General features: G+C 34.5%; 2 long non-coding RNA genes across 2 annotated transcripts; both read left to right on the top strand.

Annotated features, from left to right (window-relative positions):
* Positions 1-712: 712 nt before the first annotated feature.
* Positions 713-5,274, top strand: LOC128181428 (uncharacterized). Its single transcript, XR_008243318.1, has 3 exons — positions 713-772; positions 1,249-1,304; positions 5,126-5,274. It is a non-coding gene; the product is annotated as an uncharacterized LOC128181428 (long non-coding RNA).
* A 31-nt stretch (positions 5,275-5,305) lies between these two features.
* Positions 5,306-7,633, top strand: LOC128181426 (uncharacterized). Its single transcript, XR_008243317.1, has 3 exons — positions 5,306-5,781; positions 5,894-6,012; positions 7,590-7,633. It is a non-coding gene; the product is annotated as an uncharacterized LOC128181426 (long non-coding RNA).
* The last annotated feature ends 7,357 nt before the right edge of the window (positions 7,634-14,990 follow it).

The following is a 14,990-nucleotide window of genomic DNA, read 5'->3' as shown; positions in this document are numbered from 1 at the left end:
ACTGAAATTGACACGCCCTGTTTATCGATTAGTCTGAATCTACAGCGACCTAAGGAAACTCACGGACTGCACGAAATAATCATGATGATGCCAGACTCAAAGTCTCACAAGAGACGATATAGCTGTTTTTTCACCCGATCCTTACCGTTATCATCTCTTCCTAAAAGAAATCTATCAAGTTTTTTCATCTTTTAGTAGGAGACAACGGAATTCCGTGGTTCCGTACAGATTGACAAGAGACTTTTAGTAAAAGAACTCTGTCTCCTTATATAGGCCTTATGCGAAGAGCAAGACTTGATAAAGCGCTGTTAGAAAAAGAATCCGTGACGGATTGAAAACAACTGTTAGAAGAAGACAACGTTCTACAAGCCGTAATTTATGGACGAACCCGATTTAAAAATAATTCAATATGTGCTTTTTTACAGAACAATGAAATGATTAAAAAAATTATTATTCATAAATAAACTTCTCTATAATACGGAATACAAACTGTACCGCAATCCATGGTACATAGGAAAACTTGATAGGCTAATATGTACAACATTTGCGTTTTTCATAGAGTATGGTTTAAATGAAACTTTCTTAATGCAAATAAAATCATTAAAAATGTAAAAACATTTGACAAGTTGAATGATTAATTACAAATAAGACCCCCCCCCCCCTCCCGTTGTTAACATCTTGACTTTTCACTTTTAATATTCTCCCCGTACTATGTAGTCGGGATCGTCTTCCTCCATTTTGACCTTCGGATTCAGCAACGTTCCTAGAAAAGGTGATGCATAAAATAGTTGTTTTCATATATTTCCATGGATATAAAACATTTTTAACAAACTAATATCGTATATACATCTGTACCATATCGTTCACAAATTGTGGAGGTTTAACGTTAGCATTTCTGTTTCAAGGTGGTTCAAACACATTGTAAATAATCCCTCTTTTTGGGAAATGGATCTATTTGTACACATTGTTACCTACATGTCATTCATTTATCAGATGAGTGGAATCCACGAGGCTATATTGGGGCATTGACCGGATATAGCTTACCTTTATTCAGACAAACCGAGGGTGGCTGCAGAATACAAAAAATATTGTCCGGGGGGGGGGGGGCATGAAATACAGATGTGAACTGGGTTTTTTTAGCTCTCCTGAGCTTAAGGCTCAAATGAGCTTCTTTTTTTTTATCTGTTGTCTTTTGTCATCATCTTTGTTGTTGTTGTAAACTCTTCACATTTTCATCTTTTTCTCCAGAACCATGCACTGGGCCAATTTCAACTTATACTTCATTTGGTACAAGGAATAATTAGGTGAGGGGGTTTATTAAAATAAATGGTTACATCCTCTTTCAGGAGAAGAAAAATCAAGAATTTTTGACATTTTGGTATTAAAAAAGATTCTCTTCTCATGAACCATTGAGCCAGAAAAATGAAACTTGGTTGGAAGCATCTCCAGGTAGCGTAGATTCAAGTTTTTTGAAATCATGATCCTCAGGGGCTACAATGGAGGTTAATTTTTTCTACATAGAAATACTGTATAAAAATCTTTAAACATCATTTTCTTTAAAAACCAATAGGCCAAGAATGCTGTTACTTGTCGGGTAATGTAGATTCATGATTTCCAGGGCTGAGGTGCCTCAGTCAGGTGGGGCTACAATTTAGGAATGTATGGAGAAAAATCTTTAAACATTTTCTACTTTGAAACCAATAGGCCAGGAATGCTGTAGAACCATTTTAACAAGGCCTTGGACTTTCAGTAGGAAGTAACTATCTATTTCTTGCGTCAAAACAAGTTAAAAGTGACGTTGGCTTCAGGTGAAATATACACCGATTGAGTAGTCTTAGCTCAAAAGCCAGACAAATCGTGTTAATTTCAAAGAGCAATGGCTGAGTGGCCTACAATGAAATAGACAGGCCTACGTTACATTGTAGTTTGACGTTTGACACCAACTACCCAAAGTCCAAGCTCTTGTTAAAATGGTTCTAACTTGTGTTGAACCAGTCCCAGGTAGTGTAAATTTAAGTTTGTTCAAAATTCCTTGAGTAGGCTTGGGCCACAATGGGGTGAGGGTCAAATTTTTACATAGGAATATATAGAAAAAAGTCTTTAAAAATCTTCTTCAAAAACACCATTTGGCCAGGAATGCTGTAATTTGTGTGAAAGCATTCCAAGGTAGTGGTTATTCAAATTCCCCAGGTGTTGGTTGGGGCCACAATGAGGGCGTCCAGTTTTTACATAGGAATATATGGAGAAAAAAATTCATTTAAAAAGTTCACTCCCAAAACCGAGAGACCAGGTATGATGTTCCTTTTTGGAAAGCATCAACAGATAGTGATGATTCAATGATCCCTGGGGGTGAAAGTGGGCCACTATGGAGAATCAAATTTTTATATAGGAATGAATATAAAAAATCTTTCATAATCTTTTTTAGCCAATATGATATGATTAAAAATCATCTTGTTACCATAGGGGCTTTATGTTTCACATATGAATATCTTAAGAAAAATTATAAAAATTTGTCGAAATACAAGCATCTTTTCTACTACATTGTCCAAAATTTTTGTATGACTCCATACAGCTGATTGTTGCTCAGGTGATCAATGTGGCCCATGGGCCTCTTGTTTTTTATTTTGATTTTATTCATTAGGATATTCAGTGTTTTGTGGTTGGATAGAAAGTTAGTTCATGAGTGAGATAGGATTTTTTAAGAATATTTTCACGAGTTGTTTGGGCACCAATGTGTAATTTTTCATGTATTTTTCATGTATTCCACATCAATCATTATAAAATGTATTTTATTGTTTATACCGTACATGAATTTACATATTAATAAATTTATCATAGAGAGTAAGTAAAATTACCTAAATTATTGTTGATACACGTCAGTGCGTTAAAGAAGAAATAACCAAAACGTCTTAAGGTAATGATCCATACCCCATTACATAAATAAAATGTGTACAGATTTTTTTCATATTTCTTGAACATGTATCACTATCAGATGATAGGTCCTTATAAAATTTTACCCAGTTCACTTGTCCTGACCTACTTGTCCATTAGTTTTATAAAAGCTAAGGCCATTGCTACATGGTGCTTAGATTCATAGATTAAGTATATCAAGCCTTAGCCTGGAATTCGACTTTCAGAAAATCATTTTTTGACTGATATCCTATGTAAAATTAATGAATTTTTTTTTCTCAAAAGAAATGATTTCATCAGTTTAACTGTCTTATTTATTAATAAATAGATAATTTTGGTTACCATTGACCTAAAATTAAATAAATCAATCTGTTGATCATCTTGTACATGTATTATGTAAATCACATAAAATGGTTTCTGTGGATACAGGAAAGTATTATGGATCGAGATCAGTAGTTAGAAATTTATTAAGCAACATAATACTGATAACTCTATTTACCTCATATGCTTTCAAGAGAAAACCCTAGCTATTTACCAGGTAACTCTTGTTATTTTTTTTAAAGACTTCCAAAATTATAATGAAATATAATTCTAACAACAATATTTAGATAAAATATATTTACGTTCGTTTCTAAGCATATAATGTAGAATAAAAACAAAATAGCTTTAAGGCGGATCACTATACACCCTGAAATATTTTCTCAGATCAGCAGATAATTACTTGATTACGATAAATATCATAATGGATAACAGGATCAGAAGTGTTTGAGTCAAATAGGCAAAAAAATGTGCGATTTTGGATGAAAAATTACATTTTCAAAAATTTAATTCAGTTAACATGAACAAAAGCCCCAGGTGGATTCGCACTCATGATATGCGGCCCAGAAGCCCAATATTAATACTTTAACCACTGAGCTACAACGATATACAAACCACTCGAACGATATAAACAGTTTTTGAAAAATTAAAACGCCATCTTATGACGTAGTGTCTTAAAAACTACAAGTGTAGGTGTAGTGGGATACCGTAACAAGTATGCCTAGATCAAATTATTTCCCTTTTTGTGTTTATCTCCCTTATTACACTGGAATTGATCACAGGCAGTATGGACCTCCAGTGATAAATGTTCAAAAATTTTAGAACAATCATTCAGGTTTTATTTAACCTTGCAACATATTGAACGCAATGATGTTTATACAGGAAAAAGTAAGCAATCTATATTTTCAAATAGATTATGCTATCAACGCAGCCCAGTCATCATTTAATGTTAATTAGGATATGTGATTGCAGAAGTAGTATTTTTAACAGATGTGTTCTAAATGAATTTCAGCTTGGTTTCTTTGTAATAAATATATTTTTAAGGTCTCAATTAAAACAGGAAGAGACATACCAGTAATAGCGTGTGAATTACGCCAGACGTTTCGTGCATATGGATGATTACTTTTACATTGGAATTTGAGGGTCATTTCTTGCAGTCCATGATTTTTCTTATGATTGAAAGGTTTAGACCATTCGATTTCAGTCCTGTCAGTTTTACAGAGTTATATGATTTACAATCAATTTTCATAAGAAATAGATGAAATTATACTTGGTGGATGTAAATATTATAGATTGATATTAACCACATTAATTGATTTAATTATTTTAAGCAAAAATATATACTTCTAGTTAGTTTGACCTCTGCCATATCATAAAGGTAATATTTTAAAGCTTTAAACATGTCATGTTATGTTTTCTATAAGAGCACAATTGATCATAACAATTAACCTAAATATACACCATGGTCTCATTATTATACCATACATATAATATTAGAATTATTTTAACACACAAATTGTATTGGTATATCAGGAACTTTGAACAAACACATCATTTATCATATGTTAAAGAAGAAATCAATTAAAACATCTTAGTGACAGCATCATTTAAAGGTAACTCAGATGACCTATTGCAATCTGTGTTTGACCATTGAGGTCAAGGTTTCTAATCAATACACTGTATGTAATTGGTATGTAGTCCTTGTTCCCTGGAGGAGAGGGAGAGGGTAGCATGAATCAGAAGGTCTTTTACTTTTAAAATGTAAATGCTCTCAAATTTTTTAAATTGGTTTTATACGTTAGAGGAATCTTTTATCTGCTCACGTCAGTAAGTTGCGGGAAGGAAATGATGAAAATCCTTATTCTTAACCCATATTTTCTATTTTATATGTATTCAGATGGAGGGGCGATGGATAAAATTAGGACCAGCAGATATCAAGCAAAGACGAATGCAGGTTATGGGACATGCTGGCAGGGAGCTCAAAGTGGATCTTGATAGGAAGTTAGTTGTCCCCAACATCAATGAATTAACCTGTATACAAACAGACACAATACTAGTGTTCCAGCAGTCAAAGACATTGGTTGCAATATACTGACAGTGTCACTGTAAGAAAAATTGTGAGGAGACATATGAAACTGATAGACTCTGATGCTTGAGTATGCAGACTTGATGGCAGACTGCAAAGATGGTGCTCTTGGCTGTCTTTAATAGAGGTTGGTTGCAGAGGGTTCCCTGCACAATCTATGGGGAACTCCGAAGCTGCTCACAAAAACAATTGGGAAGAGCATGTAAAAAACTAATAAGAGGACTGGAAGAAACAGCAGAGAGGTCATCTTCCTGGTTTTGGCACCATCCAGATCTTTGCTGGATGTCAGGTCCATCAAGTGGTAGATTGGAGAATGTCATTGCCCGGCAGGGTCAAAACATTTTGAGATGGTTAGAGACAATATTTTGGCGATCTGAAACAAGCACATTAGAAGCGGAACATATTTATAGAGATTGGCATACATAAGAGTGCCAAGCTGACAGATAGATAAAAGAAATCCATCTTTTGTAAGTGTATACCATCTATCCCTTGTGGCTCAATCAAAACATATTTGAAGTCATTAATTGTATACATATTGATATGTTAATCAAATTGTACGAGGTAATTTTTTTCTTACAGATCCCAATGCCATAATTGATGATCATTCATCATAACTGCCTAAACAGCTACTAGAGATCCATTTGTTTTCAAGCAGAAAGAAATTCTTTGTTAATAGTATTTTGTGGAAAACAATACCAGTAAGTTGTTTGTCAATATAGATTTTATCCTAATGATAGGTAACAGTAAATATTGGTGGATTTTTTTTATATTGCAAATTGCAAAAAATTATGATGAATTTTACATTTATTAATAACTGATCTATAAGAGATTTACCTGTCATAGTAACAACAACACACTATTCATTTAAGGTGTGATGCCAATGTTCTAACTTTTTTGAAATCATAAGCGATAAACCATTTATTTGCGTATGAACCATAAATTTCTATAATTTTTTTTTATTTAAGCCCCTCTATGCGGGCTTCTTATAGTGATCAGTCGGTCCATTCTTTGGTCTGCCTGTCCATCTAATATCTTCTATCCCCTTGTCCTAGTCTGGCTCATACTTCACTCACAGAGTGCCAATGGTCAAAGGATTAACAGGGACCTTGATTACAGTCCCTTAAACGTTCTACTTTCCCACGTGAACATTGAGTGTATGCTGAGCAATATTTTTAACAGTGAGCTCACGCTTAATGGAATTTGGTGAGCGCTTATGAATGGTTAATGATGAATGAATTAACGCAGAGTGGAAACAGAGTGCAAACGCAAGAGCAAAGTGAAGGGTAACGGTATGTGAACGCAAGATGAACGATTTATTTGGGGTGCCTTGGGAGTTATCCTTACAATGGGTATTAGGAATCAGGAAAAAATAGCAAAACAAACTACATGTATGTATTGTTATCAGCCTCAATATAATATATTCTGCCTGAGCGATAAGTGAACATAGAATGCAAGGCAAACGCTTTGTGAAAACATGGTGAGCTAACAGTGAGCGCTTTGTGCATGGTGAGTGCGAACGGAGCGAAGCGGAGAGCACAAGTGAGCGCACAGAAAATGAGAAAGTAGAATGTTTCAGAGACTGTAAACCTAGTTTCAAGCTCAAATGTGAAGGTCATAGCAGAATGATATGAATCCAGAATTGTCTGGTGCATATTTTCTCTCCTCTCCACATAAAGAGAGCTTTTAGGTTAATGGTGTGCAGTGACTGAACCAAATTAATGGGAAGGTCATAACTTATCTCATTATAATCAGTTGTTTAATCTTGCTCAGATTGAACAAAAATGCCTGTATGTATGGTAAGGGGTAATAACATTGAATTTAAAGTTCTATGCCAGCTGGAAAATTTATTAAGTAAGTTACAGTACAGGTCAAGTTTCAGCAAAATTCTCTGAAATATTAATTTTCATCCTATTGTCCATTATTTGAGCAGGGCCCTTTGGGATGGTCACCATTTCAATGATGTCTATAGTTAATACTGGTATATAGTTAACATACCGTATATCCGGTAATTTTCTCGATGATCTAATTTCACTTTTTTCGCGATGTCTTTTAAATTGCCAATTTTTGAAAACGCAGAAATTATATTCTTTAAGAAACTAGTTAAATCGCAAAAAATGACTGGCGCAAATTATAAATGCTCCACATTTTCCTCATTTTCGCAAATTTTGTGACACGCGAAAAAAAACGGATTTACGGTATACAGTAGTTCAGTATTGAGGTTATCTAAATTTATATCTGAACCTTATTCATTGATGGTTTAAAAAATATATTTCAGGTTGCAATGTTTCGTATGACATCTCCTAATATCCACAGCTTAGTATGATCAACAGTAAGAGGAATGGTGAACGAACAAGCCAGTTTGGAACTCCCTTTCATCTCATTTCCAAGAAAAGTGGTTCAAGCGCACAGAAGATCATTTGGTGTCAAATAAAGTACATGAAATTTACCAATCTGCATACAGAGTCAATCATTAATCCACAGAAACAGCTCTCCTTAAGGTGCATCTTGAAGTCGTGTCATTGATTCCAACTCGTGTGCAGTACTCTTGGTGTTAGAATTCCCTGCAGACATTGACTTGATCGACCATTCTATCCTCATTGATTGCCTTAAATTTTTCTATGGCATATGTGGCGACACTTTTTGGGGGATAAAAATCTTACCTTAACAACAGATATCAAATACCTGTGGCTGCAGTTATCTTACCTGTGTCATCTGATTATGAGCCAATATTTGGAGTTCCACAAGGATTTGTTTAAGCTCCTAACTTCTACAATGTTCTCGAAAACTATGAGCAATGGCACTCTATCAAGACTTCAGAGAATATGGAATACTGCAGCTAGCTTAATAATGAGGACTATGAAGCAGGATCATAATACACCAACCCTGATTTCTCTGCACTGGTTGCCAGTAGAGTTCCAGTCCCAGTAAAACATTATTGTAACTGTATTCAAAGCCTCTATGGATGTCTCCTTTTTATTTTCAAGGCCTTGTCAATTTTTATATCCCAGCAAGATCATTGCGCTCTGAGAATTCCATGTTTAAAAGCTATCTAAAGACTCACTGCTTTTAGGATGGCCTTTTACTGTTAACAATATTAAGGGTTATTTTTCTTTTGGGCTATATTTATGACTCCATTGTTTGAATTCTTTGTTATGCCAGTAGAAGCCTTAAAGTATTCAGAACTTTTACTATTACTATTTTTATTTTTCTATTTATAATCTTTAATTCTTATGTCAGTTAAATATCATTTATTTGTACATGCATTTTAATGTTAAAGCGCTTATGGGTTTTTTCATTATATTTAGTGCTTTACAAATTCTATAATTATGATTTTAAAAAAGATCAGTTGCCATATTTTATGTTACAATCTTATATTACAGTCAACAATTTCATCATTTTTTGCCTTTTTATTCATGGTAGAAAAAAGCAATATGATACAATTTGATACAGTGTAAAAAAAATTTCAACCGATTTATTTTTAATAGTTGTAACATTTTACAGATATTGTTCACAGGCGCTCTCTGTCTTTATTTATGTATAAAAAAAATTATATGCATGGATCCAGAAATCTGGTGTGTTTCACTGTATATTTTAAACTTTGATGCTGTTTGAAATATTATCTTAAGAACATTCATAATGATTATGATAAAGTGTAACATTATTAGATTTAGTTACTTTATAATAAAAAAAATATAAATACCAGTGATTTTTTTTATCTGCATGCATTCCTGCACAATTATATTTTCATATATTTACACAATCATGTAATCATTATAAAATTAATCAGCATAACAACATGTTTATAATCTAAAAAAAACTTGAACCTAATATTAAATATGGTATAACATAATTCCAGGTTAATGGTCTAGTATGTCAAAAGTCTCTTACTGTAATATTGCAGTGGAATTACATGTCATACTGTGGTATCTTGCTTGTACATCATGAGGGAATGACAGCATGGTTGGAAAATCACAGTGATTGGACTTTTACACACACACACACACACACACACACACACACACACACACACACACACACTCTCTCTCTCTCTCTCTCTCTCTCTCTCTCTCTCTCTCTCTCTCTCTCTCTCTCTCTCTCTCTCTCTCTCTCTGTTTAGTATGCTTTATACCAGTTATATATACCAATGATAATACCAATTTTTCCATGATTTCACACCTTCATAAAATCAATCGTAAAGGAAGTGATCGCAAATTCAGAAATATAAAGATCAAGTATGCTTATTTTAGAGTACATGTGCAAAACTATGCACCTTTTGAAATACCAAATAATCATTTGCTTTCTTTAAAAATTTAAAGCATCATTTGCATTCAACTTTGAAGTACAGAGCAATTTGTTGTATAATATTCCATCGAATCAAAATTTTGTACACTCTGTAATATTCAGATTAAATTACAGAGGAGATCTATTTCATACTAGAATTTTACTCTGTAAGAACCTTTTACATCTAGAAAGATTATGTAATTAGTCGTATATAACACTATTTGAGTCTTATGGGACACCTCCATATTATGACGTACTACCGATTGAAATAAACAATAAAATCGAGTAGGATTTTATAATTTTTTTCTTGGGTGAGAGGTGTACCAAGACTATGGAATTCATGAATTTGAATCCGCTTGGGCTTTTATAATTTTTGCATTTCCAAAAATTTTAAAAGACATACTTATAATGTTCTTTTATCTATATTATATCGGCAGGTGTCCCATATCACCTCGAAATAATCCACAGTAAACACACTCTGATAATACAGTCTCATTAATTGTATCTTTAAAGACAAAGCACCTTTTCAAACTCTTCAGGAATAAATACACAGCATAACAAGTGCTAACTCCACTCCAAAAAGCAGCTTTAATTGGTCAAACTCTTAGTCAAAGCCCCCTTTTGTGACTATTTCGGAATAAATACAAAACCCTTATTCACCGAAGCAGGTGTCATTGGTTTCACCTTAATTAATGATTACTCATCATTTAATTACATTTTAATTACTCGTCAGAAATAAATATTTAACATTTACTCCACACAAAACTTGACCATAGTCAAAATTCAACCCTACGCCTATAACTTTAACCCCCCCCCCCTTAGCCTTAACAGCCCCAATTCCTCCCACCTCAACCCTAACCCTGACATCAATCCTTACAGCACCCCTGAGCCTAACTTCAACCCTAACCCTAATTTTCAACCCTAACCCTAATTCAACCCTAACCCTAACTTCAACCCTCAGTTAACCCCAACCTTACACCAAACCCCATCTTCAACTCACCATAACCCTAACCCTTACTTCAACCCTAACCCTAACTTCAACCCTTACCATAACCCTAACCCTAACTTCAACCTACCATAACCCTAACTTCAACCTACCATAACCCTAACTTCAACCCTTACCATAACCCTAACTTAACCCGTACCTTAAACCAAACCCCCAAAAATTCAGCCATAATCCTAACCCTAAATTCAACTCTCACCATAATCCTAACCCTCACTTCAACCCTAACCCCAACTTCAACTCACCATAACCCTAACCCTAATTTCAACCTTAACCCTAACTTCAACCTACCCTAACCCTCACTTCAACCCTAACCCTAACTTCAACCCTTACCATAACCCTAACTTAACCCGTACCTTAAACCAAACCCCCAAAATTTCAGCCATAATCCTAACCCTAAATTCAACTCTCATCATAATCCTAACCCTCACTTCAACCCTAACCCCAGCTTCAACTCACCATAACCCTAACCCTCACTTCAACCCTAACCCTAACTTCAACCTACCATAACCCTAACTTCAACCCCCACCTTAACCCTAACTTCAATACCAACCTTAACCATAAATCTAGCTTCAACCTCCCCCCCCCCCTTAACCCTAACTTTAATCTCCATCTCAACCCTATAGCTAAGCCTAACTTTAATCCCCCACGTACCTTACACCTAACCTAATTCCACCCCAACCTCCACCCTAACCCCTAATCCCTATCTCAACCCTTATCGGAACCGCTATCTTAACCCTAACCCTTAACCATTTACGGGTCCAACACACAAGAATGGAGAGTGCACTACTGTTGAAACTTAGCTTAGCGAGAGACATTTCAATTCATACGAAACGAAGTATTTCATATTAGACAGACGGCGGCACCCATAGTATCAGTTACTTAGAAATACTATCATATCATCAGTTTTAGTAAATGATTTACCAAATGAAACAGGAATTTAGGTGGAAGATGTAATTAGAAAAACAAGAGGCCCATGGGCCACATCGCTCACCTGAACAGCAGTTCCTTGTACATGTAACATTACATTTCGTAGCATACGCTTTTTCTATTTTAAACATTGAACCCCTTTCTGGGGACCCAGTTATGGTCCGAGGTTTATGGTTGGCTTGAACAACATAAATAGTAACATAGGAATGAAAATGTGAAGCACTGCGGTGGGACCGCACATACACAACCTGAAAAACTGAACATAGCAGAGTTCCACTTCAAGAGGAATAACTCTCAGACTGTACAGAACACAAGATAGATAACTCTTGGTTCCACTACATTAGAGTTTACACAATTTGAGGATCCTTGCATAGTAATCTCACAAACTGTAGCATTATAGTTCTCGAGAAAAACTTTTTAAAAACATTTTCAATATATCTTTCTATGTTAAACTTTGAACCCCTCTTGGGGCCACAGTATTAGTCCAGTGCTAAAGTTTTAATTATTTGGAATCTACATTATTTAAGTATGCTTGCCTAGTTATCTCACAAGCTGAAGCATTATAGTTCCCTAGAAAAAGATTTTTCAACATTTTCCCTCTATATTTCTATGCTAAACTTTGAACACCTCTTGGGGCCCCAGTATTAGATTGAGATCACGGCTTTTATAATTTCGAATCTACACTATTTGAGGGTGCTGACGTAGTTATCTGACAAATTGATGCATTGTAGTTCTCGAAAAGAAGATTTTTAAAAATTTTCCATATATACCGGTACTTCTACATTTAACTTTAAACCCATCTTGGGTCTCTAGTATTAGTCCAGGGGTCACTATTTTAAAACTGTCGAACCTTCATTATCCAAGGTTGTATGCATGATAGTAATCTCACAAATTGAAGCATTGTAGTTCTCGAGAAGAAGATTTTTTAACATGTTACCTTTATATTTCTTTAATAAATTTTGACCCCATCTTGGGGCCCCAGTATTGGTCCGGGGGTCACGATTTTACCAATTAGGAATCTACATAAGCAAAGGATGCATGCATAGAAATTCCACAAACTAAAACATTGTAGTTCTTGAGAAGAAAATTTTTAAACTTTTCCTTTATGTTTTTTAAAATGTTTAAATTTTGAACCCCTCTTGGTGCCCATCAATTGTCCGGGAGTTACAATTTTTTGAATCTACATTATTTTAGGATGTACATGTATGCATAGTAATATCCCAAACAGTTGCACTATAGTTCTTGAGAAGAAGATTTTAAAACATTTTCCTACATATGTTAAAATCTAAACCCCTACTGGGGCCCCACTTTTTGTTCGGGGGTCACGGTTTTTACAATCTTCACTATGTATACAACCTTTTGTGTATGTATTGGCATTTTTGGTGAAGTGGTTCTTGAGAAGAAAATTTTTTAAACATTTTTCATATGTAGTTCTATGTTAAACTTTGAACCCCGCCTGGGGCCCCAGTCTTGGTCCGAGGGTCACGATTTCTACAATTTAGAATCTTCATTATACATACAAGCTTTTGTGTAAATATTGGCATTTCTGGTGCAGTGGTTCTTGAGAAGAAGATTTTTTAAACATTTTCCTAAGGTATTTCTATGTTAAACTTTGAACCCCGCCTGGGGCCCCAGTTTTGGTCCGAGGGTCACAATTTTTACAATTTAGAATTTTCACTATGTATACAAGCTTTTGTGTAAATATTGGCATTTCTGGTGCAGTGGTTCTTGAGAAGAAGATTTTTAAAAAAATTTCCTATGTATTTCTATGTTAAACTTTGAACTCCGCCTGGGGCCTCAGTTTTGGTCCGAGGGTCACGATTTTTACAATTTAGAATCTTCACTATATATACAAGTTTTTGTGTAAATATTGGCATTTCTGGTGCAGTGGTTCTTGAGAAGAACATTTTTTAAATATTTTCCATATGTTGTTCTATGTTAAACTTTGAACCCCGCCTGGGGCCCCAGTTTTGGTCCGAGGGTCACCATTTTTACAAATTAGAATCTTCACTATATATAAAAGCTTTTGTTTAAATATTGGCATTTCTGGTGCAGTGGTTCTTGAGAAGAAGATTTTTTAAACATTTTCCTATGTATTTCTATGTTAAACTTTGAACCCCGCCTGGGGCCTCAGTTTTGGTCCGAGGGTCACGATTTTTACAATTTAGAATTTTCACTATATATACAAGCTTTTGTGTAAATATTGGCATTTCTGGTGCCGTGGTTCTTGAGAAGAAGATTTTTAAAGACATGCACCCTAAACTTACTGTTTCGCAATTATCTCCCTTTTGAAAAGGGCTGTGCCCTTTATTTTAACAATTTATAACCCCCTTTCCATAAGGATGCTTTGTACCAAATTTGGTTAAATTTGGCCCAGTGGTTTTTGAGAAGAAGTTGAAAATGTAAAAAGTTTACAGACGGACGGACAGACAGACAGACGGACGGACGGACGACGGACAACGGGTGATCAGAAAAGCTCACTTGAACCTTCGGTTCAGGTGAGCTAAAAAGGAATCTGTACTAACATAGGAGACGAATATCATTATTTTGCGTCCAGTTTTTATTGAAAATTTCAATGGTATATGTACCATTGAAATCTCTTAAATATATGTTCGTGTTTAACAATGTACATGTACATGTATCTATGGATACAATTGTTTTATTGAATTTGGAATGGGAAATGATATCGAAATAGTTTCGTAACATGTTATAATAATGACATGTACTTCGAAACCAAACAAAATAAAATGAGATTGTGTCAGCAACATGTAGTCATGTCGAAACATTTTGAAAATTTTGTATGTCCTAAAAATTAGCCCCTTTTATCTGTTCTGCTCTTCAGATTTCAATTTTCTATAAATTATAATTAAATTTTCTATACGCGATATAAACAACAACTGCATATATTAATACACATCGCGTACCATCTCTACTACGGTGTGAATAAGTAAAGTAAAATTAACAATAAAAAAAATGTTCAAGAATAACTGAATCGGAAAAATGAAAAACGTGCACGTATATTTCATTCAATGATAAACGTATTCAACACACAAAACACATTCATTCTGTTCTTGTATAGCGTTTCAATTGAAGCAAGTGACTTTTCCACTCTCACGCAAAATTGTTGTGATGTTTATGGGGAGTACGAAAATCATCACACTATCAATAACTTTATAGAATAAAAAGTGTTATCTACTTGTACAAAGTGACAAACAGAAACATTTGAAGACTAAATAGACAAGAAGACACCAGTTAGCCCTAAAGTCACACGATAGTCTGTAAGTTGTTTTTATTTGTAGTTTAGACAAATATGAATAATATTTATTAACTAGATTCGATCTCGTTGCGAGCAACGAGTGGGTCTCCCGTCCGATTTTTGAATAGATTAGATCAAACTTATCAATTCAAAGATAAAAACTTACATCCAAGCGAAAAATAGTAAAAAAAAATTTGCGGCACTTG

The sequence above is a fragment of the Crassostrea angulata genome, chromosome 4 (assembly GCF_025612915.1).
Source record: "Crassostrea angulata isolate pt1a10 chromosome 4, ASM2561291v2, whole genome shotgun sequence".
Lineage (NCBI taxonomy): Eukaryota > Metazoa > Mollusca > Bivalvia > Ostreida > Ostreidae > Magallana > Magallana angulata.
This window is presented reverse-complemented; position numbering and strand designations above follow the sequence as displayed.